Consider the following 26,190-nt stretch of genomic DNA (forward strand, 5'->3'; position numbering starts at 1 on the left):
TCTATCTCATAGCCTAATGTTATCCAAATCTTTTACTTAACTTCCTAAAATTTCTTTAACATCATTTTCGCATTTGATAATATAAATATAGTTTACTCCGTATCCGTAGGTCGATATAAGCTAAATTCTGAACTGTATTTAATAAAAAAACAAACAATTAGAAACCGAAGATACAAAATAGTCAACAAATGTATAATAGAATACGGGAATTAACGCGAAAACGCACTCGCCGTGGTCCCAGGCTGGCTGTCAGCCTGGGACCACGGCGAGTGCAACCTGCGCCGAAACGTTAGGCATTTTAAGGTAAAATGCGTGTTCGCGTTAATTCCCGTATTCTATTATACATTAAACATGCAACGCGAGAGTTTAAAAGTTATGATAGTCAACAAATATTTTCAAAAATCAATTCCTATACCTTGTTTTTGAAAAATTATTTCGGATTCCCGATCTTTCTGGGGGGAAAAGCCAGGTTATGTGGTGCTGCCACTAAAAAACCACCCCGGTAACCTGCATTTGATGTGTGGATGAAGAGTTCTTGGACCTTAAAAACTCTTCAACTATCCTTAAATGGCCGAAATATAAATAAAACTGAACTGGAATGAAATTCAGGCACTCCTCTATAAGTGCGAGTAAACCTCAGTAGCATAGCTAGTCTTATATGTAAAACAAAACAGCAAAAGTAACAAAAAACTAATTTCGAAATAATTATCCGAAAGTTGCAATTTCCTATTAACAGATGGCGTTGTAATCAAATTGTAATTTGAGACGCGAGAGAATTTACAAGGAAATTAGCATCCTAATGCGATTAGAATATTACTTTTTGTAGCTCATTTACATAGAATTTAGTTAGAAATTAATTGTCACTTTAGCTTAGCCGAGTGGTTTAAGTTGGCATCTCTCACGCAAGTGGTTGCAGATTCGAACCCGAGGCAACACACTTATGACTTTTCCAAGTTATGTGTGTATTATAAAGTCAAAGAGTCGGCTTCCAGTCTCACCGGATGCAGCTGAATACCAGTATTGTACATGCAGCGACTGTCTATCGGACCTCCACAACACAGTTACCTGGGTTATAACACGATACTAAGTAACACTGTGCGTCGGACTTTCAAGCTTCTGACTTTAACGACTGTCAAAGATCTTCGAAAATGAAAACCAGGACCCACATTTTAACGTGCCTTTTGGAACTCGTATGTATGTATAATATGTATAATATGGTCACCCATCCACAGGACAACCTCGGCAAGCGTTACTTAACTTCAGACGCTTCCGCGCGGCGGTTCTGAAAACTTTTTTTGGTCCCGATCGAGATTCCGACTAACTTAGGGGCATACACTACCCACTGCACCACAGGAGCAGTTATTCACAAATTTAATAGCCATTAAGAACAGACACACAAAAAGACTAATTAATCAAAAAGTTGTACAACGGGGAAGCGATCCTGTCACCCGCAGGGAGGCGTGGCATAGACCCATCTATAATAGTGTCTGTGACAGGGCTGCTGTGGTCAATTGTAGGGAGGGGGTAAAATGATGGAATTACTCGCTTCTGCTTGTGGCTTCGTGTGGAAAGATCTCCCGAGCTGATCAGTCTATCTATACTAATATTATAAAGCTGAAGAGTTTGTTTGTTTGTTTGAACGCGCTAATCTCAGGAACTACTGGTCCGATTTGAAAAAATATTTCAGTGTTAGATAGTCCATTTATCGAGGAAGGCTATAGGCTATATATCATCACGCTACGGCGAAAAGGACCAGAGTACCAGTTAAAAAATGTTACAAAAACGGGAAAATTTTGACCCATTCTCTCTTTTGTGACGCAAGCGAAGTTGCGCGGGTCAGCTAGTGTATCTATATAAGTATATATTTACAAGTATATAAGTATGTGTTATCAGTTATCTGGTTACAGTACAAGCTCTGCTTAGTTTGTAATCAGATGACTGTGTGTGAAATGTGCAAACATAAATTATTTATTATGTTTACCGCCCCGGGTGTCGAATCCGTACTCTAACGAACAGTCACTTGCGGTACATACATACATAAAATCACGATTTCTTCCCATAGAGGTAAGCAGAGACCAAAGAACGTCACTTGGTACGATCCTTACAAACTTCCCTTGCTTCATTCACATACATACATGTTGTCATACAGGACCGCCGGTTACGAGTACTACGCAAATATTTTTGGTAACGCAGTTCTCAAAAAACCAGTTTCCTTGAAGAATACTTAAAATAAGTATGTATTTCGAATTCTCAGATATAAAATGTAACAGTCATTGATATAATTTTTGTATTAAACGTACAAAAAATGTATTTAAGAAGTACCGTTGTGTGATAAAATTGTTCCGAACTTCTTATTGATATAATAACTGCTTATACCGTTATGTCATGAAGGTAAGGTTTTAAAACACCGTAAAAATAAATATTTGTTTTCGTATATGTGAGACTAGCTGACCCGCGCAACTTCGCTTGCGTCACATCTATACTAATATTATAAAGCTGAAGAGTTTGTTTGTTTGATTGTTTGTTTGTTTGTTTGTTTGAACGTGCTAATCTCAGGAACTACTGGTCCGATTTGAAAAATTATTTCAGTGTTAGATAGTCCGTTTATCGAGGAAGGCTATAGGGCATATATCATCACGCTAAGACCAATAGGAGCAGAGTAGCAGTAAAAGATGTTACAAAAACGGGGAAAATATTGATCTATTCTCTTATGTGACGCAAGCGAAGTTGCGCGAGTCAGCTAGTAAGAGAGAATGGGTCAAAATTTTCCCCGTTTTTGTAATATTTTTCACTTGTACTCTGCTCCTATTGGTAGTAGCGTGATGATATATAGCCTATAACCTTCCTCGATAAATGGACTATCTAACACTGAAAGAATTTTTCAAATCGGACCGGTAGTTTCTGAGATTAGCGCGTTCAAACAAACAAAGAAACAAACTCTTCAGCTTTATAATATTAGTATAGATTTTTGTGTGGTTTTAAAGATTGTTATACTTTTCGTGTTATAGATATAGTATGTTTACAAATGGACTCCGCGCAGAGGTCTCGGGTTCGTATCTTGGGTGAGATTGAAATTTGCCCGGAGTTAGGAAGTTGAGGTTGTTCAGCTCTGCGCTTCAGAGAGCACGTAAAGCCGTCGGTCCTGCGCCTAGCCTCTCACTACTCGTGCAATATAAACTGCGGCCTATGATGGAATTTCTTGACAGTGGTTAAGGTCGCGACGCCGCTTTGAGAGGTCGTGGGTTCGATTCTCACACAGAACAATTGTTATTTGTGCGATCCACAAATAGTTGTTTCGGGTCTGGTTGTACTTTGTGTCCGTTGTTTGTATGTTTGTAAAAGTCCCCGCGACACAAGAGCAATTGTTAGTGCGGGAGTTGTCTTTTGTGTAAAAAAATAGAAAAAATAACTATGTCACCTATGTATGTATGTATGTACGTGACGTCACAGTCTCTATAGTATTAAGTGTCTAACACAACACGCACTGTACATAATAACACAGAGCCTATTTAACATAGGCCTTTTACAAAATAATCAATATATTATGACATTGAATTAACAAAATTCCGTTGTCATGGCAACTGCTTTAATGGCGGAAAGACTTAGCGCGAACTCGTTATATTATGAGATATATTCCGTGATTTTGAGTATATTTTCCTTGATAAAGAGCTTATTTTGTTATTCAGGAATAATTAAGCTTTGTATTGGTGAAAAAAATGCTGAAATTGTTTAGTGGTTTCAAAGAAAAACTCCTTAAACAGATTATACATAGTTTTTATTGACTTAAATGCAGCATTCCATCAAGAGCTGTGTTAAACAACTGTCAGACATGTTTTTTAAACTACTTTCACACAAAAACTACTGAATAGACTTTGATGAAATTTGGCAGAGAGATTGTACTAATATTATAAAAGCGAAAGTGTGTGAGTATGTATGTATGGATGTTTGTTACTCTTACACGCAAATAATACAGAACCGATTACGATCAAATTTTGTATATAAGTAGCTGAAAACCCAGTATAACACATAGGTTTTTTATCCCAAAGTTACCGAGGGATCGGGATTTACACGGGTAGGGTTTCCACGCGGACGAAGTCGCAGGCGGCCTCTAGTAATTAATAAACTGGAGTTTCTCGGGAATTCTTTCCAAGTATAAAAAGTCTGGGAATAAAGTAGTAAATATTAGGTCGGGGAAAAAGTCTTTTCGCATATAGTATGTATGAACTTGTAACAAAATCTTTTCTCTACACAAAAAGCTCGATATTCGGGTACTCACCTCACGAGCTCACTGAAAGAAACCTAATGAACCGTGTACTCATTTGTGATTCTTTTAGCCAAAGAGATTTTATTACAAGTTCATACATACTATAATGCGAAAATACTTCCCCGACCTAATAGTTAACTTGAAGGTATTATTTATATAATATGTAAAGTATATAATTGTAAGCAGTAACAATGCGAGGTACCAGGCGCGCAGACCTCGCTGGTGGTGTTGTGTTTCTATTGTATCGAGTCTGCTCGTGTCGGGTGAACTCTTTGTGTGTGCTGTCGCCTTGGTACTGTTGTTTATAACTTAGTATACTTTAGGAAGGTTTGAAGGTCTGTTAGTTTAGTTAACTGTTGATTTAGTTAACTAAAACCTAGATTTACAGTGTCGGATAACTTATTTGGACGATAAAGGAAATGTATGGAATATTAAAAAAAATTACGTGATAAGAAGTGATTAAACCGGCCATAACATTTTTAAAGATCTTTGACGGTTAACAGTAGTCAGAAGCTTGAAAGTCTGACAAGCAGTGTTACTTAGTATCGTGTTATAACCCAGGTAACTGTGTTGTGGAGGTCCGATAGACAGTCGCTGCATGTACAATACTGGTATTCAGCTGCATCCGGTGAGACTGGAAGCCGACTCCAACATAGTTTGGAAGAAAGGCTAGGCTGATATTTTTGTTATTCTATCACTAAGACTTATTTCATCAAAATCGATACAGTATTTCAGGCATAATAGCGCACTTGACAAAGACTTGCACAAGTTATTATACCCAATAAACAATAACAGTAACCACAAGCAACGCCACGGCGCAATATATTACGATCGTAACGTCTACGCCGTAGCATGTCTACGCATCTGCTACGACGCTTACATGCTACGCACAAATAATGGTCGTATGGCGATGCCAACATCATATCTTTGAGTAGAGATAGATTCTTTGGTAACGTAAAGAAATTAATAAAAGTGTGGTTCAGATAGTAGTGTGGGATAACTGATCACAAGGTCTTGAGTTCTATTCCCGTTTCTAAATTGTTTAGTATTTGTATGTTATTTAAAATTCGTTCGCGCGGCTCTCGTTCTTTTCATTACCTATTTTAGGCACCTAGGAATTAGGGTTGTAAGGAATAAATTAGCATATGTTTCAAAATTTTTCATTGGTACGATGTACGTTATGTGTTAATATAAATAATGAACTATCTGTGTTACATTTTTTACCGAAGTCAGTTGAGTAGTTTTGGCGTGAAAGAGTAACAAACATACATCTATCCTCATATACTTTAGCATCTAAAATATTAGTAAGATAAGTAGGATAGAAAGATCTTTTCAAAGATCTTTGACAGTGGTTAAAAGTAGTCAGAAGCTTTAAAGTCTGACAAGCAGTGTTACTTAGTATCGTGTTATAACCCAGGTAACTGTGTTGTGGAGGTCTGATAGACAGTCGCTGCATGTACAATACTGGTATTCAGCTGCATCCGGTGAGACTGGGAGCTGACTCCAATATAGTTGGAAGAAAGACAAGGGTTTCAGTGGGATAGAATGTATGTATGGATGTTTGCAACTCTTTCACGCAAACACTATTGAACCGATTACAATTAAATTTGGTATATAGGTAGCTAAAGACCCAGAATAACACATAGACTATTTATCCAGGAGTTCCCGAGGGATCGGGATTTACACGGGAGGGGTTTCCACGCGAAGTCTTTGGCGGCCTCTAGTAATATAATAGGTTTGTGTGTATGTACCGCACTTGGTCACCGTGTTTGTCATAAGCCCATTTCACACTTAATATGGGTTACACCTGATACTTCAATGTAAGGCTTCAGCGGCTATAAGGCTTCGTGTGGCCATCGATTTGTATAAAAATACGACGAGGAAATATGTTTTGTTCATGGAGTATAACTATTGTCTCTTTAGGCACTATTCCCGAATAAGAAAGGTTAAGCTTAGACTCCACTACTTGGAGCCAGCGGGCTTATCACGTATCTCAGTTGACAGCTAGTATACGTCAAATTGATGGTCACTATTCAGTACATTGCTGCTTCGACGTAACGTGTTAATCACTAAATTCTAAGAGAGAAAACAATGAACAGCATAGTGGTTTTCAAATAAATGTCAACTGAGATACGTGATAGCCCCCCAGGGCTGCATTGTTTTCCTTTGATTGCTATATATCAAATTATTATTCACTGCAGCTGGATAAAGGTTTCCTCGGAATGAGAAAAGAATATTTGTGTAGTCTAATTGTAATGATGGTAATTGTGTAGTTGACTGGGTTAACGAAAAATTATTAAACTCGTACTCGTAAAAGGTTCATCTAAAATGCTCAGACTATGTAGCTTTTATTGTAAATAATGTTGAAATTGTAATTATTACAGACTGAAAACATTTTATTAGACACTCATTTGATACCAACGAAATTAAGACATAGCGAAGTCACTACACTATATTTCTATACCAAAATGTGTTTTTGACATTTTATAAAGAGTACCTGATTTGGGAAGTCAACTACCCTGCATATTACTGTCTAGTTTTTTTCATGATAGAGTGACAAACATCAGTATTCGCATTTATAACACAAGCTTGCCGACAAAACCCAAAATTCTTAATCTATACTTATATTATAAAACTGAACAGTTTGTTTGTTTGAACACGCTTATCTCAGGATTTATTGGTCTTATTTAATTCTTTCAGTGTTTGATAGCCCATTTATCGAGGAAGGCTATATAACATCATGCTACGTCCATAAGGAGCGGAGTAGTGACGAAAAATGTTACAAAAACGGGGAAAATGATGACTCATTCTCTCTTATGTGATGCAAGCGAAGTCAATATAATATAACACCTATTTTAAGTCTTCTTCTATCCATTGTGAAAGATTCTCAACCGAGTACCCTTCAGTAGCTAACCCCTACTTCGTCAGCGCTTCATCCCTCAAGTGCTGCCTACCCTCTAACACTTCGCCGTGAAGAGCCATCGATGAACATGACTTATCGTGGTTTAAAACACTCTAGATATGTACCGATAAGATTTACGTGAGATTGAATTTAAACAGTTTTACAATTTCAGCGTTATTTAAGACTAGTAGCTTTTACCCGCGACTTCGTCCGCCACCTGAATTTTCCTATGGAAATGCGTTATTTTCCCGGGGTAAAAAGTAGCCTATGTCCTTTCTAGGGTATCAAAATATCTCCATACCAAATTTCATCCAAATTAGTTTAGTAGTTTAGGCGTGATTGAGTAGCAGACAGACAGACAGAGTTACTTTCGCATTTATAATATTAGTATGGATATAAGTATGGATTCCTGAGTGCCTATGTAGCGCGGTCGGTAGTGTGTGCTACTGCTGCACGAGAGGTCTCGTGTTCGATTCCTGGGTCGAAGATAGTACTATTGGACTTTACTATTTTGAAAACGCCACTGTAAACGCCAATAGTGCCGACGGTTGAAAATCGCGGCGCTGATAAGAAAGTACATATTAGTTTAATTTGCCCCTAAAAACATTCCCTACAAACTCATTAACTTTCAAATAAAATTAAGACTTTAATTCCAATCCTCTAATGCACTCAATATATTTAGCAATTAACGTCGAGTGATTAAGCACAATTGAATTAAATCTTTAATTTTGAGACGAGAGTTCATTATTCTGTTTAATAGATGGCGTTAGTAGCGCTTAATGAGGAGTTGAGAGTTTATTACTGAGGTGTGTAAGTAATGCGTTTAATTTAACCGATTGCGAAAGTTTATATGTTATTCTTTGGATGGGGATGAAAAGTAATTAATTTGTTATTTGGTCGTCATCTATACTAATATAATAAAGCTGAAGAGTTTGTTTGTTTGTTTGTTTGTTTGTTTGTTTGAACGCGCTAATCTCGGGAACTACTGGTCCGATTTGAAAAATTCTTTCAGTGTTAGATAGCCCATTTATCGAGGAAGGCTATAGGCTATATAACATCAAGCTACGGTCATTAGGAGCGGAGTAGCAACGAAAAATGTTACAAAAACGGGGAAAATTTCGACCCATTCTCTTAGGTGACGCAAGCGAAGTTGCGCGGGTCAGCTAGTTAAAAAATATATTTGAAATGTTTAAGGTAAAATGATTGTTCACGCTAATTCAAGTATAATTGGGTAATTGATAACGAAAAATTATTAAACTCGTACTCGTAAAAGGTTCATCTAATACTCAGACTATGTAGCTTTCTTTCGTAAATAATGTTGAAATTGTAATTATTACAAACTGAAACATTATATTAGGCACTCATTTGATATTAATATTAATATGACATAGTGACGTCACTATGTCGTTTTTCTATACTAAAATGTGTTTTTGACGTTTCATAAAGAGTAGCTGATTTGGCTGCTGGCAGGTCACTACCCTATTTTAAATAGCATTGGGACAGTAACGCGTCAAAAAAGCATCGTATGGTTAGTGGTCAACCTAGTGTCAAAGTTGTTTAAGCCGCCCGAAGGCCTTTGACGTGGCTTAACGACTGTTATTTTAAATGACCATAAACACCAACTTTTCACAGGACCTACACACGGAGTGGTTCAGTTCAAATACTATCAAACGGTCACCCATCTATGGAATGTCCTCACTAAGGTTGCTTAACTTATTTATATATCGTTTACGGGTGGGTGGAAATATGCAACGTGTTTGTTTTGAAGTTAAAATAGATATCTTGTAAACTGCTTTTTACTAGTAAAAAGTAATAATATACGACTAAAAAATCTTATAGTCCATAAGACATAAACAATTCTATGTTATGATTACAGCAAAGACGGGCTTAACATATTACAAAAATAGATACGAAAACACTGTCACACAAATATGACTATATCTTTTAAATTACTTCACCGATTTTCTTGAAACATATCTTTAATTATAGATGGAAAAATTATCTTTTATTCTATGTAAGTTTCATCAAAATCTGTTTAGTAGTTTTTGTGTTATATACGTTTGAAATTTTAAATTTTTTGTATGTCATAAATATGTTTGACATCATTTTTAAAGCCCACGCAATACGATTTAATTTACAATTATTACGAAATAAATTGTAGTTTTTTTTAGTTTTAGTATTATGAAAAAATGTCTAGTCGAGTTATTTTCGTAGAATAGTATAAAATACAGCTAGTATTCGCATGTTTGTGTACTCATTACTTCTAAACTACTCAACGCATGTTGATACGATTATCTCTGCTTTTTATAAAAGGAATATACTACATACACATTATAGATGGCCTCCTAAGGATGTTTTGTATGTACCTGAAACAATATAAATAAAATAATTAGTAATATATAAAAGAGTCTTAAATTATAGCTCACTAGCTGACCCGCGCAACTTCGCTTGCGTCACAGAGAGAATGGGTCAAATTTTCCCCGTTTTTGTAACATATTTTACTGGTACTCTGCTCCTATCAGTCGTAGCGTGATGATATATAGCCTTTAGCCTTTCTCAATAAATGGGCTATCTAGCCCTGAACGATTTTTTCAAATCGAACCAGTAGTTCCTGAGATTAGTGCGTTCAAACAAACAAACTCTTCAGCTTTATAATATTAGTACAGATTTTTGTAACAGTAGATTATATTTTATGCTAACTACAGCGTTAAAAATATGTTAGCATATTTTTAAATAGTAGCCCGGAGTTTGGTTACGTGCCCGGTATATGGCAATAGATTCGCCCCCTATTACATGGGACTAACAATTGTTAATGGCCTATATCTTTGGGCGTAAATGTATATTACGAAAATATTAAAAAGACTACTTAAGTTTTTAAAAAGACACCTCCCGCACTAAGAATTGCTCTTGTGTCGCGGGGACTTTTACAAACATACAAACAACGGACACAAAGTACGACCAGACTCAAAATTATTTGTGGTATGCACAAATAATTGTTCCGTGTGGGAATCAAACGACCTCCCGGCGCAATGGTAGCGGCGTGGTGACCTAAACCACTGCGTCACGGAGACAGTCAAATGTATAAACTTGTAATAAAATCTTTTCTCTACACATAAAAGCTCGATATTTGGGTACCTCACGAGCTCACTGAAAGAAACCTAATGAACCGTGTACTCATTTGTGATTGTTCAAGCTAAAGAGATTTTATTACAAGTTCATACATACTATAATGCGAAAAGATTTTTTCCCAGACTTAATATTTTGCAATTAAATTGTGCAATATTGTTGCAAAAGATTTATCATTTCGTCTATCCGTACAATCTAACAGTCTTAAACTGTCATCAATTTAAAGAGATCTAAATCAATCTGCGCGCGCGATTATTAATAGTCGGCCATGTTGGCATGACGTCAGAGCACATCATATCAGCTGGGGTATATATTTGATGTTAACTTGCCAATCTTTGGATAGTTATCTAGGTAGGAAACAGTAATATATTGCAATCTGGGACTGGATGCAAAGGTAGATATTACCAATTTTTAGTAGTGACGAAAAATTTGATGAAAGTCGCAATTATTGTGTGTATGTTTCTTATTCAATCATGTTAAAACTACAGAAAGGTTTTGATAAAATTTAATGCAGAGATATTTAAAAATATTGATGAATACATATAGAATATTTTTTCTAAGAGAAATATTTTCACGCGGACAGTTTCGCGGTAAAACTAGTATTTTGATACATTATATTTATCTGTATAAGTATGCATTTACAAGTATATAAGTATGTTTATCAGTTATTTGGTTACAGTACAAGCTCTGCTTAGTTTGTAATCAAATGACTGTGAGTGAGTTGTCTAAAGATATTTATTATTAGATTGGGAATCAAATCTATACCATTTTTCAGTAGCATTATTTTCAGTATTTTTTCATCAAAATACATATTTATAACTCAAAGGTGACTGACTAACATAGTGATCTATCAACGCACAGCACAAACCACTGGACAAATCGAGCTGACATTTGACATGCAGGTACATGTTATGACGTAGGCATCCGCTAAGAAAGGATTTTGATCAATTCTACCCCTAAGGGGATAAAATAAGGCATGAAACTTTGTATGAAAACTTTCTGTCTTAAATCACAAACTACGACGAAATCGCGGGCAAAAGCTATCTTTATAAAAATACCAAAATTATTGCGGAAACAATAACCATAAAAAAAAATCTAGGTCGCTTTTGAACTCAAAGTACCAGGCATTCATAAACGATTGGGAGATAATAGTAAATATAGGCGGGCTAATTAGTAGCGCGGACGATGAATGTGCGCGATCCATCACGAGCGAAGACACCTGTCTGTCACGTCTGCGCGCCTGGTACCGACGGGAATAACTGCGGTTTAATATTACTAACATATGTACAAATTATGACTTGTATTTAAGTGGCGGATAACATAACTGACAGATAAAAAAGCAAAAGTGTTATAAAATGTCTGAGGAATATCTGAAAATTAAGCTACGCTTGCCGAGGTTGTTCTGTGGATGGGTGACCATCTCATACATATTGAGTTCCTCCGTGTTTCGGAAAGCATTTTCGCAGATCTTTGACAGTCGTTAACAGTAGTCAGAAGCTTGAAAGTCTGACGCGCAGTGTTACTTAGTATCGTGTTATAACCCAGGTAACTGTGTTGTGGAGGTCCGATAGACAGTCGCTGTATGTACAATACTGGTATTCAGCTGCATCCGATGAGACTGGAAGCCGACTTCAACATAGTTGGAAGAAAGGCTAGACTGATATAGTATTTTAGCCATAAAAGTAACTTACTAAACGAATCTTGATAAAATTTGGGAAAAGGGTAGTTTATGACCTGTATCTATACTAATATTATTAAGCTGAAGAGTTTGTTTGTTTGTTTGTTTGAACGCGCTAATCTCAAGAACTACTGGTCCGATTTGGAAAATTCTATCAGTGTTAGATAGTCCATTTATCGAGGAAGGCTATAGGCTATATATCATCACGCTACGACCATTACGAGCGGAGTAGTAACGAAAAATGTTACAAAAACGGGGAAAATTATGACCCATTCTCTCTTACGTGACGCAAGCGAAGTTGCGCGGGTCAGCTAGTACCACATAAGATACTTTTTGCCCCGGGAAATCATTTTCACGAACGAAATGACGGACAAAATATGGTTTATAGTATTAGTATAGAGCTGTGTTTATTTATAAAGTTGACCTAGAAATACTATCAGCGATTCAGATCAAAGAGACAAAATGTCTTTGTGTATTTAAAACAATTATTTTAGAGTTTTCATGTTGCGTAAGAGAAAGAAAATTTATATGTTTACTAATATAGCTAATTTTTATTTGTGAATATCTCTGAAACTACTGGGCCGATTTGAATAATTATTTTTGTTTGTGATAGCTACATGTATAAGGAAGGTTTTGGGTTTTTTATCATCACGCTATTACCTATGTGAATGTAGTAATCCTACTAATATTATAAATGCGAAAGTTGGTGAGTGTATGGATGTTTGTTACTCTTTCACGCAAATACTACTGAATAAATTACGACAAAATTTGGTATATAGGTAGCTGAAGACCCAGAATAACACAGGTTTTTTATCCCGGAGTTCCCGAGGGATCGGGATTTACACGGGAAGGGTTTCCACGCGGACGAAGTCGCGGGCGGCCTCTAGTAAGTAATAATACCAAGAAAACCGCAAGGCACGGCGGGGCGTAAATTTTTCGTTTCCAAAATAATAACGGAAATGCAACATTGTTACTAGGTCTTGCTGTAAAATGTCTTGAAATTAAACTTTAAAACCATAATTTTGTCCCAGCAGAAGGCAATCAGGCCTAAATGGTACATCAAATAGAAAACTATCAAAATCGATTCAGCCAATAAAAAGTTAAGGGATAACCGAGAACCTCCAAAAACAGATGTATTGAGAACCAGCTCCTTATTTCGAAGTAGGTTAAAAGAGGCCAAATTGAAAACTATCCTTTTTTTAAATTGATTAAAAACCCCGATTGAGAATCTCTTCCTTATTAAAGTCGGTTAAAAATCTACAAAATAACGTTTAATTTATGCTCACAATATACCAGGCTATCATATAAGCTAGGAGTTAAAAGTTTACCAAGCTATCGATGTTCGCGCGGCTGAACGCGCCCAGCCGCGTGGAATATCGCCGATAACTCTTGCGTATTCATGTCGCCCTGGTATGTTCACACTGTTTGTATTGAAAATACTTTCCATATATAAAAATAATCTATACTAATATTATAAAGCTGAAGAGTTTGTTTGTTTGTTTGAACGCGCTAATCTCAGGAACTACGGGTCCGATTAAAAAAAAATCTTTCAGTGTTAGATAGCCCATTTATCGAGGAAGGCTATAGGCTATATATCATCACGCTACGACCAATAGGAGCAGAGTACCAGTAAAAATGTTACAAAAACGGCTAATTTTTTTTTCCATTCTCTCTTATGTGACGCAAGCGAAGTTGCGCGAGTCAGCTAGTAACTTATAATTTGAATTAATTATAGTTGAATTTCGACTACCGAGCGACCGCTAGTATAGTACAAATACTAAAGCCGAAAATCGAACTGCAAACGCCGAAATTACCTCATTCCAATAGGCAAAATATATGACCAAATAATTTTCATTTATACCAAAAGTCTATTCAGAAAACTCCCTCCGAAATTGTTTGTAATTCAATCCGCCTAGTTACCTCGCGCCAACAATAGATGGCGTTGTACAATAGCGGGCGGAAAATTTATGATGCCGCACTTTACAAATGAATTCCTTTATACAAGTGAGTCTACCTGAATTATTGGCTATTACTGTAATTTAGGCTGAAGACGTATGTATCTATACTAATATTATCTATACTAATATTATAAAGCTGAAGAGTTTGTTTGTTTGTTTGTTTGTTTGAACGCGCTAATCTCAGAAACTACTGGTCCGATTTGAAAAATTATTTCAGTGTTAGATAGCCCATTTACCGAGGAAGGTTATAGGATATATATCATCACGCTACGACCAGTAGGAGCAGAGTACCAGTAAAAAATGTTACAAAAACGGGGTAAAATTTGACCCATTCTCTCTTATGTGACGCAAGCGAAGTTGCGCGAGTCAGCTAGTAAATTATATAGGTATTATCACTTGTTACAACGGTGAAGGAAAACATCGTGATGCAATAATGAACAAGCATGCATGCCTGAGAGTTCTTTAGAACAGTTCTTGAAGGCATGCAAAGTCCCCAACTCGCACTTGGTCAGCGTGGTGGACTCAAGGCCTAACCTCTACCTTATTACGGAGGATTAAATTACGGGAGGAGACCCTTGCCCAGCAGTGGGACATTAATGGGTTAAATTTATTATTTTATTATTATTGTATAGGTAATAATTTAAACCAATTATTTAGTAGAGAGCCTGTAAAAGTTATTTTTAATTAGTTGTTATAACGGAAATACATAATTTGTGAAAATTTCAGCTTCAGCTATCACGGTTTATCAGCCTGGAGACAGACAGACAGACAGCGGAGGCTTAGTAATAGGGTCCCGTTTTACCCTTTGGGTACAAAATCCTTAAAAATATGTTTACACACACACTCACACACACAGGCGCGCACACACACACACACACACACACTTTATGAATGAATCGTCTTCCATTCATCATAGCCCAGTCGTTTTGGCTTTACGGGCTTCGTAAGATTAATAGTACGGCCAATTTGTCTTGCAAATGGGTCTACTAGTTTTTGAGATATTGACCACAAATTCAGGTGAAATATTGACTATTTTGTATGTAGTTACTCATTGTGAAATATGCCTGAAGTTTTTCCTCTGAATTTGAGATAAAAAGAGTATGTTTGTTTGAATGCGTTTATCTCCGGAACTAGTAGTCAGATTTGGGTAATTTTTTTGGGTATGATAGCTACATATATTTGGAAGGTTACAGGCTATAAAACATCACGCTATGACCCACAGGAGCGGAGTAGTTAATATAAACTTGAGTGAAATATAGCACAGCTACTTCTACTAATATCATAAAAAGTCGTTTTGAAAGCAAATGGGTGAACCAATTTGGATACAATTAGGCAAAGTTATAGACAACATTTGGTACAAGAAACACATGCAAAGCTGGGTGTATTAACTAACTTAACTACATAATATTATAAATGCAAAAGTTTGTAAGATAAGATGTATGTTAGTTACTCTTTTGTACTAAAACTACTGAACGAATTTTGCTGATATTTAGTACATAGATACCCTCTTATTCATACACACTATAAACCTATTTTAGTTAAAAGACTACTATAATATGTTTTCTCTCTTTCATTTCGCTATGAAGTGAAAGAAACAAAACTCTTTATAAGCCTTTCATAACTTCACATATTTATATGAATAAGAGGGATAGTTTATAATCTGGATTAACATATAAGATACCTATTCCCTTAAAAAAGATTTCACGCGGACGAAGTCGCGGTCAAAAGTTAGCTACGGCTATGTTACAAAAATGTCTATCTAGATGGTTCTTTTTAATTGGTATAAATGTCAAAAATCTAATTAGCGAAATGTCCTAAGCCACGTTTCTCAAATGAAGAGAGATCTTAATTAAATTCTTTAAAATAATTAGTACTTCTTTCACTCAATTACTTTAAATTTATTTAAGAACTATAAAAAATATATTAAAACTAGCAAACGTCTTTACGCGTTCTTATTTCATCCCCTATTTTAGCCACTTAGGGACAAGTTTTTGATATAAATTGTATTCCATCTTAAACCTTAGTTTTTTATCTGTCTCCATGCCAAATTTCATCAAAATCAGTTTAGCAGTTTAGCCATAATAGCGTAACAAACAGACTCACATCTATAATACTAGAATGAATATAAATTTTCCTTCAATAAATCGCCATTAATATTGTTATGAATTACAAAATAAGCAGTCCCTTGCATTCAGGCAATTACTACAAAATTCCTAAGCCCCCTCCGATGCGACTATTTCAAACAATAGCTTGGAAATATGTAATAAATCAACAAGCCGTTTGTTTCAAAGGAGAGTGCATATTTCGGGCATTACGGCTTCACAAACAGACAATGGAAGCCGGTAATAAATTGAATTGCTGTGATGTATGTACCAGGGGAATATGAGTACGGAGGAGATGCAAGCCTATTGGAAAGTTGGGCTTATTTATTAGTGTTTGAGACGCCCATAGCCAGTTGCGCTCACCGGTCGGTAAACGATCTGTGGGTTAAGCAACACTTGGCGCGGTCATTCCATAGATGGGTGACCGCATAGTGGTATTTGAACTGGGCGTCTCCGTGCTTCGGAGGGCACGTTAAAAGTCGGTCCCGGTTGTTGTCTATTAAGATAACAGTCGTTAAGCCATGTTAAAGGCCTCTTGAGCGGCTTGAACAACTTTGACACTAGGTTGACCACTAACCATACAATAAACAAACAAACATTAGTGTTTGAAGTTTTTTAGCCGACTGTTGTGGAAAGAGGGTGATGAGTTTATCAGCTGTTAAGATTTTTCACGTGATCGAAGCACGGAGAGGTTCAGTTAAAATTTATCAGTGTCAATTTTATGTCTGTTGTAATATACGACTGGAGCGATTTTTGTAAAAGTTTGCATGGGAATAGTTGTAAAGCCGAATGTTGGCTGTTCATATGGTATATAGTTTTATGATATTAGCTGATTTATTAAAGAAAATTCGTAGTTAAATTCAAAAGTTAATCTGTAACGCATTCAAAAATAAAATTGCTGAATCAATTTGGACGAAACTACACAAAAGCAGTGATGATTTGCTAGTAGTGAATATAAATCTTTGTTATTTTGTAAGATATCATAGAAAACTGTAATTTTGTTCAAGTAATTAATTATATTTCAATTAATTTTTCAATTTAATTTTGTAATGAAATGATAAGAAATGGACGTAAAATTATTAGTTGTTTGATTAAGACGTTTGTTGGTAAAAACAAGTTAATACCTTACTAACACATACATACACAGATGTCTTTAGTAAATGAGAACCTCCTCCTTTTTTGAAGTCGGTCAAGATAGATTATCACTACATAGTATAAGTAAAGTAGTAGTCTGTCTCTATGTCTGTATGTATGTATGCTTACATCTTTAAAACTACGCAACAGATTTTGATGCAGTTTTTTTAATAGATAGAGTGATTCAAGAGGAAGGTTTATATGTATAATTATATTATTATGCTTAATATATTAGAGAACCAATGATAATTTCAAGATTTACATTTTTAAAGTACAAATGAAGATTAATGTTAGAATAGTATTTTGTTCATCTTCATGGGTTTTTAAATATAAATAAAAAGATATGTTTTCAGAAAACCATCTCCTAGCACTTTAGAATAAAGTGCTTAAAAACAACTTTTATTTTCCCTAAGTTGTACGCAAGCAAACCGCGCGGTTTCACTAATATGTATACAATAATATACTATTTCTTATATTAGAAACTAGCTGACCCGCGCAACTTCGCTTGCGTCACATCTATACTAATATTATAAAACTGAAGAGTTTGTTTGTTTGTTTGTTTGTTTGATTGTTTGTTTGTTTGTTTGTTTGTTTGAACGCGCTAATCTCAGGAACTACTGATCCGATTTGAAAAATTCTTTCAGTGTTAGATAGCCCATTTATTGAGGAAGGTTATAGGCTATATATCATCACGCTACGACCAATAGGAGCAGAGTACGAGTAAAAAATGTTACAAAAACGGGGAAAAATTTGACCCATTCTCTCTTATGTGACGCAAGCGAAGTTGCGCGGGTCAGCTAGTAAGAGAGAATAGGTCAATATTTTACCCGTTTTTGTAACATTTTTTAATGGTACTCTGCTCCTATGGGTCGTAGCGTGATGATATATAGCCTATAACCTTCCTCGATAAATGGGCTATCTAACACTGAAAGAATCGGACCAGTAGTTCCTGAGATTAGCGCGTTCAAACAAACAAACAAACAAACAAACAAACAAACTCTTCAGCTTTATAATATTAGTATAGATTAGTATAGATGTGGCCACTTTTCTACCAAAACGTTGCTTAACCATCAAATCGTTTACCGACCGGTGAGCGCTGGCTATGAGTGCTCCAAAATCACATTAACGAAACCACAGGTAAAAGCTAGCAAGATATTTTCAGCTTGCAATTAATAATAATATTAAGCCTCATAGGCTTGCAAACAATATTTTTAAGACGAAAATACTTCATTTTAAGAGGTTGGCAGGTCTCCAGCGCAGCCGAGGGTGGGTCGTAAATTATAGCGTTTACGAGGTCCCACGTTCGATGCCTGGACGCTAACTTGTTTAAGTATTTCACTAATTTACTGTGGAACAATACAGAACGGTTCATGAAAGTTATGGCGTATGCATTATTAAGAAAGTGCAGGCTTTTGACGGCACATGTGGCGCAGTAGCCGAGCTTGTACCTACTATAGTGTAGTTATAATCTGCGTGTTTGTTTGTCGTATGGTTAGTGGTCAACCTAGTATCAAAGTCGTTCAAGCCGCCCGAGAGGCCTTTGACATGGCTTAACGACTGTTATCTTAGTAGACAACAGCCGGGACCGACTTTTTACGTGCCCTCCGAAGCACGGAGACGCCCAGTTCAAATATCACTTTGCGGTCACTTAAGCCACAGATCGTTTACCGACCGTTAAGCGCAACTGGCTATGGGCGCCACGATAATCTGCGAGACAGAGTAACATACATACATACATACTTACTCACAAACTTTCGCATTTATAATATTAGTAGGATTTCAACAACAATTTTGACACTAAATTGACCATGTAATATAATATGTTGACCTACATACAGTTAAAAGTATCTTACTGTAAAATGATCAATCTTAGCGAGTGATCTATCATAATATTTCAAAGAAACTCTAGTATATAGAGATACATATTTACTCTTAGAAAAGCTGGCCAGCGGGGCCATATTGTCGTGTTATGAATGTCTAGTCATAAGCAAAAATATTTTACCCGACTTAAAAGAAACGAGGAGGGATTATAATGCTCACAGTCAGTTGTGCTTACCGGTCGGTAAACGATTGGTTAAGCAAATTTTATACGTTGTTAAATCTGTAAGAACCATAAAAAGGTTATAGTCGTAAACGCTACGATATCTTTACTATATAAAACATAAACCTTTTCTCATAAAAATGTGACGATTGTATAGGTTAATTTATTTACTCCAGCCTCTGTGGCGCGGCGCGAGCATCCGACTGTTCTATCCATATATCGTATGGTTAGTGGTCAACCTAGTGTCAAAGTTGTTCAAGCCGCCCGAAGGCTTTTGACGTGGCTTAACGACTGTTATCTTAATTGACAACCACCGGGACCGACTTTTTACGTGCCCTCCGAAGCACGGAGACGCTCAGTTCAAATATCACTATGCGGTCACCCATCTAAAGAATGTCCGCGCCAAGGTTAGCTTAACCCACAAATCGTTTACCGACCGCCAAGGGCCACTGGCCATGGGTTATCTGATATATGTATGTACTATGTAGTATTTAAAAGTAACTTAGTAGCAGGTGGTTTTAAAATGATTAATGTATGAATCGATCATAGGCTGTCTGCACGCGCATCTGTCGCGTGATGAACGATGTGTCGATGTGTCGCCGGCCTTATAATTAGTGGTTCTATGTACTAGGTAGTATATACGGTGTTGCCTGTGTTTATATATACATACAGACGCAAAATAACTCCTTCTCCCCGATCGAAAAGTAAAAATTATATTAATACGAATAATCCATTCTTAATATTATAAATGCGAAAGTATACTCTGTCTGTCTGTCAGTTACTCTATCAAAACTACTGAACCAATTTGCATGAAATTTGGTATGGAGATATTTGATATCCGAGAAAAGGCGAGTAGATAAAAGTTGGTACCTCCCACACAAATGGTCGCAAGTTCGAACCCGAGGCAACACACCAATGACTTTTCCAAGTTATGTGTGTATTAGAAATAATTATCACATGCTCCAACGGTGAAGGAAAACATCGTGAGGAAACCTTGCATGCCTAAAATTTGTTTAATTCATTTATTGAGGTCATGCAAAGTCCCCAACCCGCACTTGGTCAGCGTGGTGGACTTAAGGCCTAACCCCTCCCTCATTACGGGAGGAGACCCTTGCCCAGCAGTGGGACAGTAATGGGTTAAATTTATTTATTATGTATTATGTACTTACGTGAAAATTTATGATATTCCCAAAAATACATTTATCATTTAAATCCTAGTTTTAAACCAACCATTTCCATTTTAAATCTGTCCATGCACTAAATCACACTAATTGGCGGAAAGGTCAGATTTGTGACCTAAAATAGTACCTAGAATACCTGAAAATATCTGGAACTAGATAAACCCATTTAGTGCTGAAACTGCTAGTTTGAAATTCAGCTGAAATTAGAATGTTTTAAACTTTGACAAAATAGGTCAGTGGTAGAAAAGTTTAATTGTTCTTTTCATAGATGGCAGTGTGGTGTCAAATTATGTTTCTTATTTTATTTTTTGTATTTAAAAAAGACAACTCCCGCACTTATTGCTCTTGTGTCGCGGGGACTTTAACAAACATACATACAACGGACACAAAGTACAACCAGACCCGAAACAATTATTTGTGGATCGCACAAATAATTGTTTAGAGGGGAAATCAAACCCACGACTTAGTGGTATATGTGAAATAAAAAAAATGTGTGTCAAAATAGAAGTATTGGAAAAATGTATATGAGTAATCATTAAAATTCATACGCTAGGCTAATTGTCTAATTCAAAACAAGTCAAGCGTCCTACCTTAGGCAAATTTTCAATGTGTGTTCCAAGTGACCTGTGTCTGTGTTATAAATAATGATCACGTTGTTATAACGATGAAGGGAAACATCGTGAGCAATGACATGTCTGACAGTTGTTTAACACAGCTCTTGAAAGAAAAGTCTAGTCGGCCAGCAACATAAACTCTAGAAACTTGATATAGATTTTAATTAAACAGAATATTAACTTACTTATTAGCAGTATCGTTATCCTAAATTAACATCCGTATTGAACAATAAAATACAATACTTGAAAATACAATTAGAAAACAAACAAATTATTATTACTCTCTTCCATTATTAATAACTATTACTAATATACCAACGCCATCTATTAACACCAATAAGCAAACTTGCCATCTATGGAGTGCAACGGTAAAACTTTCTAAACAATGAACGATTAAATATGTAGGTGAATAGAGCCATCTATTGGTTGAAATATGAAACAATAGACTTGACAATGAAATATAAATTAAATATACTGCCATCTATTAAGAGTATAGTAAAATTTCTAAAGTTATTTTAATGCACTAGTTAGTTGACGCGCCTTCATCCGTATTGCCTTGTTTCAGTTTCTCAATTTTCATTGATAAAATTTTCTTTTTTCAGTAGCTTACAGATTAGGCTCAGGGTTTTGTAATCTAGGGAAAAAACGGAAGCCTATTACTAAGCCTCCGCTGTCTGTCCGTCTGTGTGTTTGTCACCAGGCTGTATCTCATGAACCGTATAGCTAGGAAACTGAAATTTTCACAAAATATGTACATATTGTTAATTACTTAATATTAAAGAAAATATACTTAATATTAAAGGGTTTCTCCAAACAATAAATCGTCTTTTTTTGCGGAAACCTTTGTTCGCTAGTCCGACTCGCACTTGGACGGTGTTTGAAACAAAAGTGTCTTGTGCTTGATTCGCGGTTTTCAACTATCTTCATTCTGAATTTCATGAAAATTGAAGCAGCTGTAAAACAGTACGTAATATAGAGCTAAAATCTAACTAGTTTAAAAAAAATTGCTGTTTCAAATCATTGATGGTCTCGTGTGGCGGGTTCGAATCCAAAAACTTTCTGTAATGAGCACGAGTATCTGTTCTGAGCTTGTTAATGTATCTATATAAGTATGTATTTACAAGTATATAAGTAGGTTCATCAGTTATCTAGTTACAGTACAAGCTCTGCTTAGTTTGTAATCAAATAACCGTGAGTGAGTTGATATTTATTTTAACGTAGCGTAACATCAACAATATTAGATGCTTAGGCTATGTTGTATGTATGTATGTTAGCCATCGTTCATACGGGTTATATTCACGACGTGCAGTTAGGAGGCGGGCAGCGCTCGTTTGTCATCGCCGGCCGCAGGTGTGACGAACAACGCAAATGAACAACATCGTACATGTATGTATGTATGTATGTATGTATGTGTGGTGCTAATCTATGATAATACTCGCCCTTGCTTCTCGCGTATGTAAACAAAGGCTACAATTTTGATAAATGCGTCATTTTTCTATGTCCTTTCTCGGGTATTAAAATATCTCCATACCAAATTTATTGCAAATTGGTTCAGTAGTTTAGGTGTGATTGAGTAGCAGACAGACAGACAGAGTTACTTTCGCATTTGTAATATTATTCGGTCGGTTTGTGTTATAAATATTAAATTATGACTTGTTATTTGAACTTTTAAAAAAATAATATCAGACAATTTTTTCGTCAGATTTCTTTCCCATTTTACCGCAAAACTATGTATAATATTCATGTAACGCTATCATAACGGAAATGTTTATTGACATACGACAACACATAACAATTTTATATTCCATGTCACATCATTTAATTTCGAGTATATGAATATAGCAACAAGACGCACACGAAATATAATTACAAGAGACACATGTACTGTAGCGCGATCTCTCTCCCCCTCTCTCTCCCTCTCTCTCTCTCTCTTGCTCTCTCTTTCCTTCTCTCCCCCCCCCCCTCTCTCTCTTTCTTTCTCTCTCTCTCTCTCTCTCTCCCTCTGTTTTTCCCTCTTTTGACAGCTGTCTGTAATTGACAATATTTGATAATATAGTGCTATTTTCACAGTCGTAAATAGAGAAAGTCTTTAAAATAAGTTAGGAAAACGTGTCGATAGTTTCGGGATATTCAATTATCGTATAGTTTCAGTCAATTTCTTTTAAAAACTTTTAACAATCTATCTATTGGTAAACACAGCATTTTAATCCGTTAGTAGTTTTATAGTTCATCACTTAAAACACAGACACTGCAAGCACTATATTTTGCAATTTTTGTATTATATAATACAATAAAGTTTTACATGTATAATTTTGGCCATAATACATAGCTTGTTGGTGATATACGCTCGTTTTCATTATGTTATTAGGTATACAAGCAATGTATTAGGTCGGGGAAAAAGTCTTTTCGCATTATAGTATGTATGAACTTGTAACAAAATCTTTTCTCTACACAAAAAAGCTCGATATCTGGGTACCTCACGAGCTCACTGAAAGAAACCTAATGAACCGTGTACTCATTTGTGATTCTTGAAGACAAAGAGATTTTATTACAAGTTAATACATAGTATAATACGAAAAGACTTTTTCCCCGACCTAATATAAGATATAGTATAGATATAAAGTGATGAAAAATCCACATAAATTTGAGTCGTAGCAAAACTTGTGATATAAACCAAAATTCTGGCAACTCCGTATGATTTTAATCACGCTCTGAGTTATGTCTGTACGTCATTATCTATACATAGACGTTATATGTAATTAAATATATTCTGTCGCTCCACTTCTCGTATAAACTGATATTTTATTTAAAGCCACGGCACGAGGCTCGTCAAAATGTCGATATTTTGCGCGAAGAAATTATTACTTCTAACTTTAAAACTGTGATTTTGTTCGCGTGAAAAGATTTTCTATTGTAAAAAGTATCTTATGTGTTGATACAAGTAATAATCTATTCTTCTTCTTATCGTATGGTTAGTGGTCAACCTAGTGTCAAAGTTGTTCAAAACGCCCGAAGGCCTTTGACATGGTTCATCGACTGTTATCTTAATTGACAACAACTGGGACCGACATTTTACGTGCCCTCCGAAGCACGGAGACGCCCAGTTCAAATACCTCTATGCGGTCACCCATCTATGGAATGACCGCGCCAAGGTGTTGCTTAACCCACAGATCGTTTACCGACCGGTGAGCGCAACTGGCTACGGGCGCCTATATAATAAACTATTAGCTTACCGTATTTCTTAACCTTTTTAGTAGTTACATACTAAAATCACGCATTTTTCAGCGGTAGGCAGAGACTAAAGAACGTCACTTGGTACGATCCTTACAAACTTCCCTTGCCTCATTCACATACATACATACATGTTGTCATACAGGACCGCCGGTTACGAATATATGACCCTTTTCAAAACATTGCCGATATGATCTCTGTATGTATTTCTGTTTTGTAGTTTTTGTATGGAAGAGCAACAAAATACATACAAACATACTCATAAACTTTCGCAATGGAGAATGTTAACAAATTTGGATTATTAGCTCTCCATATTCTCTGTTAAAAATAAAAAATACTAGTGAAAGAATTACTTTGATACGTCAATTAGTTTCCGATTTATAAGTAAAACAAGTTGTAACTGCGCGAGTCGGTGTGACGTCATTGTACATTACGCTAAGTTTGGCTCACATAGTGTTTTTTAATAATATTTACTATTATTACACTTTAAATGTAATAAGCAGACGAAAACACAACAAAATACTGCATAAGCTATTACATCTACGGCTGGAGACTTGATATTAAGCGGGACGCGGCCCGCGCGGCATGGTGTAGTATGACGTCACGCTGTTAGCGGGACTCGATATTTTTTGAAACTTTGAATGCTTGTAAAATCAAAACTACTTGGTATTTTTGACTGAAACAAAAACTAGTTTGCATGTACATGTACAGGCTTTACTGAGTTAAAATTTCAAGCGATTTGGCATACCTAGTAACATTCTCCATTATAATATTAGTAGGAACACAGACACACATGCTTTTACGGCTAAACCACTGAAAAGATTTCGATTAAATTGTACATAGAAATATTTGAACATATGGGATCAAGTATAGTCTAAGTGTTTTTATGAAAAACTAAACCTAATACCTTTGAAATAGGGATTATTTCTATGTGTATGTGAGCTATACTCGGGCGATTACAAACATGCGAACTACGTCACAATCAAATGTATGTGACATAGATTTCAACCCGCACTTAGTCAGCGTGGTGGTCTCAAGGCCTAACTCTTCTCTCATTACGGAAAGAGACCCAGCAGTGGGACAATATTGGGTTAAATTTACTTGATTTATAGAGCTTTTACCCGCGACTTCATCCGCCACCTGAATTATCTCATGGGAATGGGTCATTTTCCCGGGGTAAAAAGTAGCCTATGTCCTTTCTCGGGTATCAAAATATCTCCATACCAAATTTCAAGCAAATTAGTTCAGTAGTTTAGACGTGATTGAGTAACAGACAGACAGAGTTACTTTCGCATTTATAATATTATGTAGTATGGATGGTGTGACGTAGTTCGCACGTTTGTAATCACTCGTAGTAATAATATAAAGAGGAATATGAACAATAATGAGTGCTATATTTATTTACAAGCTCATAAATAAATTAGTGCGCAGTTTAGGTATTTAACTAATAGGTGCACGCGGCGTTGCGCGTATTTACAGCAATTTAGTTCACGTGCTATTATTAACTGTGAAATTATTTCAAACTGATTCATTACTACTCCACACCAGAGTCGCCGACAAATTAACGACGTGAAGTCCTAGTCGGCTTCCAGTCTCACCGGATGCAGCTGAATACCAGTATTGTACATGCAGCGACTGTCTATCGGACCTCCACAACACAGTTACCTGGGTTATACCACGATACTAAGTAACACTGCTTGTTAGACTCTAGCTAATTGATACTGGTAACGGCTGTCAACGAAAATGTGGCCTCAGTGCAGATCTAGGCTTAAAACACTTCAAACAAGACCAACATATTATTATTTTAACCCATGCCTGTCCCACTGCTGGGCAAGGGTCTTCTCCCAAACGAGAGAAGGATTAGGCCTTGAGTTCACCACTCTGGCCAAGTGCAGGTTGGGGACGTTGCATACCTTCAAGAACTGTTCTAAACAACTCTCAGGCATGCAAGATTGCATC

General features: G+C 36.1%; 1 protein-coding gene across 2 annotated transcripts in view; it reads right to left on the reverse strand.

Annotated features, from left to right (window-relative positions):
• The window catches only part of LOC142985081 (uncharacterized), a 129,229-nt gene that overhangs the window by 55,284 nt on the left and 47,755 nt on the right, over positions 1-26,190 (reverse strand). The gene's annotated exons all lie outside the window — the stretch shown is intronic.

Source organism: Anticarsia gemmatalis, chromosome 29, assembly GCF_050436995.1.
Source record: "Anticarsia gemmatalis isolate Benzon Research Colony breed Stoneville strain chromosome 29, ilAntGemm2 primary, whole genome shotgun sequence".
NCBI lineage: Eukaryota > Metazoa > Arthropoda > Insecta > Lepidoptera > Erebidae > Anticarsia > Anticarsia gemmatalis.